Source organism: Protopterus annectens, chromosome 17.part0, assembly GCF_019279795.1.
Source record: "Protopterus annectens isolate FY-2018-M chromosome 17.part0, PAN1.0, whole genome shotgun sequence".
In the NCBI taxonomy this organism is placed as follows: Eukaryota; Metazoa; Chordata; order Ceratodontiformes; family Protopteridae; genus Protopterus; species Protopterus annectens.
In genome coordinates this window covers 636,693,219-636,699,580 of record NC_056751.1, presented here as the reverse complement: position 1 = coordinate 636,699,580, position 6,362 = coordinate 636,693,219, and positions in this window count along the sequence as shown.

Sequence of the window (6,362 nt, the reverse complement as noted above, 5' to 3'; positions counted from 1 at the left end):
ATGAGTGTGAGCAATAGTTATTCTAGCTGCAGGAGAAAGGAAGGGTTTGATCCTGTAGAGAGAGCCTAGTTTTCTGTTAACAGTTTTTAGAGTATTATTGATATGGGTGTTGAAGTTGAGGTTGTTGTCTATGGTAATACCTAGTAGTTTGGTTGTTGGATCTGGGGATATGAGAGTACCGTTATTAGATGTTACTGTGAAATCTATTGTGGAGGACTTATGAGTAGGAGTAAAAAGGAGGAGTTTTTGGGGGGGGGTTCAGGAGGCGACAGCGCTGTGTAAACCATTGTTCAACTGTGTTAAACACCTTTTGGGTAAGGGAGTGAAGTTCAGATCTAGATGTGGATGAGCATATAACTGTGGAATCATCTGCGTATTGGATGCATGTAGCCTGGGGGATTGCTAGCTGAAGGTCATTGATAAATATAGAAAAAAAGATGGGTCCTAATATGGACTCTTGAGGGACATCTAGGTTAACAGGCAGGTGGGTAGATAGAATGTTATGCCAAAGCACAGCCTGTTGTCTGTTATCTAAGTAGGACTTGAACAATTTTATAGCGAGTTCATCTAGTGACAGGGATTTAATGATATTTATAAGTATCTGGTGATTTACCATATTGAATGCCTTGGACAGATCAATAACAGTGCAGAGGAAAGCATATTGTGGTTACGGTTTTTGTTAATACAGTCAGTAAAGGAAAGGAGGGCAGTAGTAATGCTGTGGGAAGGTCTGAAGCCATGTTGACAGCTGGATAGTAAATTATTATGGATTAGGTGGTCTAGCAATTGCCTGTGGATACATTTTTCCATGATCTTTGCCAAAGGAGAAAGTAGGGCTATGGGACGGTAGTTGGAGAATTCAGTAGAGCTTCCGCCTTTATGTTGGGGGATAATATGGGAGACTTTCCAGATACTAGAGATGTGTCCTTCACTGATGGTTCTATGGAAATGAGATAGGTGATGGATTTGGCTGATTTTTGCAAATATTCAGTGGGTAGTTGGTCTGCTGAAGGAGAGGATGGTTTCAGTTTTTGGATAAGGGTAAGAATATATGTTGCTGGGACTGGTTGGAAGAGAAATGGGTGGTAGCGTTAGAGTTAGTTATAGTAAAGCTATGAGGTGATAACTGACTGGCAAGTGTTTGAATGGCCTCAGTGAAAAGGTATTAACGGCATTGGCAGTATGTTTGGGATTCTCCTGGTCTGTGCCTTGTGGGTTTGGTGTGGTGGATTGACCTGGGTGTAATAGTTGGCTAATACTCACCCAGAACTTTTGTGGTTTATTATGGTGAGTCTGCTGGAATTGTAGGTAGTAGTTTCTTCTGTCAAAGAGTATAACTCTTTTAGTGTCATTTCTCAGCTGTCTGAAGTTTTGTTGGTCTACTTGGTTTTTAGTCATTCGACATTTATTCCAGTATTTATTTCTGAGATGGATTTTTTGCTTGGTTTCTTTTGAAAGCCATGGGGCAGATTTATTTCTAATTCTGATAGAGCGGGTTGGTGCATGGTGGTCAAGTATAGCTAGGAAGTTAGAATTAAAGTATTTAACAGCTTCCTCCAGTAGGGGGTATTTTAAGGGAGACCAGTTACATGCTCTTAGTTCACTTTGGAAGGTATCGGAGTTAAAGTTTTTCTTGGTTCTAATTTTCCTACAAATGGTTGGAACAAGTAGATTGGTCTTATGCCTGATGATGTAGGTGAGTGAGTGGTCACTCACATCATCAGGGAGGGTTCCAGCTTCATAAGTCTGTGGATGATTATTTATGAGAATCCAATCTAAGGTACTTTCTTTCTTATTAGGCTTGTTTATCCTGGTAGGGGAGGTAATGGTTTGAGAAAAACCAAATAGATTAATATGGGTGCTTGGGTGGCTACCACTGCAGCACTTCCAATCAATGTTAAAATCACCTAGGATTATGGTTTCTTGGGGTAAGTTTTAAGATAACCAGCAAAGGATATCTTCTATGGTGGTACTGTTATTACCAGGAGGTAGATAGATGCAGATAATATAAATGGATTTGAAAGTGTTAATTTGAAGTTTGGAAATATGAATTTCAGTGTTAGAGTCTTGAGGTGGTTTATAGTCATAGGTAGTAATCTGTAGCTCTAATTTAAATAGGATAGCAATCCCACCACCCTTCTTAGCTGCACAGTCAAGTTGTAAGATATTATAGCTGGGTGGGATGACTTCGTTGTCGTTAGATACAGGTTTTAACCAGGTTTCTGTTAAGCATAGAATGTCAAAGGAGTAGACTTCCAAGAGAGAATGGAGTTTTGCAACTTTGTTATTAATGCTACGTATATTGAGGTGAGCTATTAAGAGTGAGTTTGGTGGTTTGATAAGGGAATGAATAGTAGAGGGATTGGGGTTGAGGAGTTGAGTGGTAGTAGTAGTAGTTGTTGGGCCTGGGTTTGGGTGAATGTCTCCATCTTTTAAAGAGAGGAGTTGTATTTGAAATCTATGATTTGGGAATTTACAGTATAGGTTTAGAGATTTTCTGGGATTGAGAGAGTTATATCTAATGTGGGCTATTGTATGATATTTAGGCAGTAGATAGCTGGGTGTAGATGTTATATTAACATGGTTAGTGAGAATAGGTAGAGAAGGAGAGGTAGTTAGCTTATTGGGGTATTGAAGGTGTGGATATAATGGGTGTTTATAAGAGGTGAGCAGGTAGGCTAAAGTTAAAGGTGGTAGAAATATGAGTATGAGTAACAGCTGTAACTGGGCTGGGTGGGTAGTTTATACATTTGGATGGGTAAGTTGTTAGGTTTTTGTTATAGGTACAGAAATATACTAGGTGTGGATAGGGAGATGAGGAGGGTGTGGTGGGAGAGATAGGGAGTGGTAGGTGAAAGGAAGGAATTGGAGTTTGATGGCCAGTGTTAATGTTTCTAGTGATTGGTGGGAAGGGGAAAGGGGTGTGGTTAAGTAGTATAAGAGTAGGACCCCTGGGGGTTGGGTGGGAATTGGGGGTAGGGTAGGGGAGCAAAGTGAGCCTGCAGGGTGAATGGAGCGGGTAGAGACAGGTAGTGGAGCAGCTAGAGAAGAAATAATCAGCGATGCTGGTTCCTGGTGGTAAGTTAGGTAAGTCAAAACTGGGAAAGAGCAGATATAAGTAAGGAGTCTATGAGAAAACAGGTGGGTGTAGACAATTGAAGTAAAGGGTAAAGTGAGAGATTTAAGAGCAGGTCTAGGACATATGAAATGTAGAGTAATTAAAGAAGAATAACAGATGGATAAGCAGGAGAATAAAGGATGGGATGGGGTGCCACCTAGTGGCAGATCTAGTATTGCAGGCAGTTTTGTAAGGGAGTAGCTGGTTTCAGACTAGGGAATGGGTAAATAGTTAGTAAAAGGGGTTACTATGAGGTGGAGGAGGTGTGTTGGCTACAGGGTAGATAGGAGGGGAATAAAGGCTGCTGGCTGTCCAGGCACGGAGTGTGCTTAGAACCCCTGAAGCACTAGTAGACAGTAGTAAGCTTTACAGGCAGGACTTAGACAACATACTTTCTTGCTTCCTTGAGAGAGGGTGCAGGGAATATAAGGCTGAGAGATGAGACCACAGGTATTTGGATGAGGTCTTTTGTCACCAGGTAGGTAGGATCTTAGAGACTAGTTGCAGGAACAGGGCAATGGAGAGCAGGGTACTTATGGGAGAGAGAGAGACAAAGTGGTGGAGAGAAACAAGAGTTAGCACATAGTAAGGTAGTTATGGCAATATAATAAAAAGCATTACATGAAGACAAGAAATAAAACTATTAGCATATGAACATTCACTTATCCTTGCTAGAAGCTACCGGAATCACATTTAAGCTAGCAGTTCTGTAAGATTATAAATTAGCAGGTCATTATTTGTAGACTCTGTAGGACAACAAACTACTCTTTAGATATAAGCTATAATCCAGACATATAATGCATGTGAATAACTGGATAGCCGTGTATCAGAAAAATGCATGGAGAAATAGCAGGATATCAGATTATAATCCCCAGGTATGAGTTAGGGATGGTCGTAGGCAGGCTCAGAAACTACACTAAGCATTGGTCCAGATAGGAATCAACACCTTGTATAATACAACATATAGTACACCATTAAAACAATTTTATAGAAATATGCAGTATTTAACAGAGACAGCTACTCAAGCTTGTTACCCACTGATAGTTCCCATTAATGCAGGCTTAGCATTTAGCATTAAACATTCGCTCACTAGGCTTGCATGCCAGTCATAAGGGTAAAAATTGTTATCTTTAGTGTTTAGCAACAGAGGACTCACTAGATACTATTAGTTACCACAGCGTTTTACATATATCTGGTCCATAAGACCCCTATCTGTAATAGTAAAATGCAGAGATAATATCTCTGTAGCTATTAGCGTTAGGCCTACTAAGATAGGCTTTTACAATTGGCAGACCGCTGTAAAGCAGTTACGGGCAGTACCCAGATTCAACAGACCTAATTGAAATTGTAGTAGACTACAGAAAGTATTACTCTGTTAGTATTAGCGTTCAAATCACTAAAGACACGAGGCCTACTTGCTGATGTTTAGTAAAACAAGAGTACTGAAAAATGTTAGTGGTTAAGCTTCTAGGACTTTACTGGGCTAGGGAATGTTTAGAGTAGCTCCCCGAGGGTAACAAAATTAAATATAGACGTTAAAGTAGCACAAACAGGGTACGTAGAACTGGTTATAAATCAATGAATATTAAATTGAGCTCAGTTCTCTTTTTCACATTTAGAGAATGGCATGAGTAGCAAATGAGCTACAGCATGCTCAGAGTGGCTCCATGTGGGTGGCGTAATTTCAAATAGCTGTTACAGGCTAAAACAAACAAGTGAGCTTCAGCTCGCACATAGTGACTCTACGTGGGTGGCATAATGCTAAATGGCCATTACAGGCTTTAAAAAACTAGCTCCCAAATTGCTAGCTAGCCGTTACAGGCTATAAACTAGTCCCCAAATGTAACACAAACAGCAGACATTGCAGCAGCCTTTTCAGGCTTAAAACAAGTGAACGAGCTTCAACTTTTACGTAACAGGCTTGAGAAAAAAATAACAACTAGCACCCAAAAGTAACACAAACTGCAGCCGTTTAAACAGCCGTTTCAGGCATAAATCAAGCACCTGAACCTCAGCATGCACATAGATTCTCCACGTGGGTGGCATAATTCTAAATAGCCGTTACTGGCTTAAAAAAACAAGCAAAAAGTAACATAAACAGTAGCAGAGTAGAAGATGTCTTTTAGGCACACAGTAACATTAACAGCAGTATAAAATTATTCCAAGTGAGCTATTGCCTGCAATTTACCCTTCTGATGGTAATTGTACTGTTAAAGGTCTTGCAGTGTGTTTAGTTTGTAAAGCTTCATTGCTAGAAAAAAACAGAAAGAACCTCTAGAGTTTATGAGCACACTGATGACATCAAGAACAAGTGTGACATGTCTGCTTTTTAAACTGTTTCAGTTCGCTATTTTGGAAATAATCCCAATTAGTTATAGGGGAGACACAGATAGAGGATAAGGAACTCATCTGGCAATTTAGATTAAATTCCTCCTCCTCCCTAAGCTTGAATGATTGTACTTGTATTTCTAGTGTTTTAAAACTTCACTCAGTGAAATAATTGTGGCTTCATGTTTGTTCTTGCGCAGATAATTATGTAACATTTGATTAATGTTTTTTATATAGAAAAATGTTTTGATGTTAAAATGGACTACATGAATTGTAATGGCAGATGGTTACTATTAAAATTCACCACAATTTATGTATCACTTAATAATTGTTTTTAAATTTGCTTATATACATAGCGAATTGTTTTTAAATTTGCTTATATACATAGCGTTCACTTTCGGGTCTATATCACATAGTCGAAGTTCCATAACTCCGAACACCTAATGGTTGAACCATTATGTTCGAAGTTACAAAACTTCGACTACGAAAAAAAAAAAACAACGGACAACAAAATAAATTGTTGTAAGCAGGGGGCAAGCCCCCTGCACCCCCCACACCACCCGCTACTTAAATATATCAACTCCAAGATCGCACCACGTTGAACAAAATGGAAACCTCTGCTTATGGAGATTTCCATTCAAATGCTCGAACATTTACAAATTCGAACTTATAGTCTCGACCACATGTGGTTCGTACTTGTAAAAGTTCGACTACGTGATAGGAACCCTTCACTTTCTTCATCAACTGACTTTAGTCACATGGTTATAGGAAGGTTTTATTTAAAAAGTTGAGATGACTGAGTGTTAATTCTAATGTCTATGGGTGAATACCTTGGACAAAAGCACTTAACTAACAACAATAAATTGCGTTATTATTTTTGTTGAGCACATTATTGGATCTGGCATTTTGTGGTGCT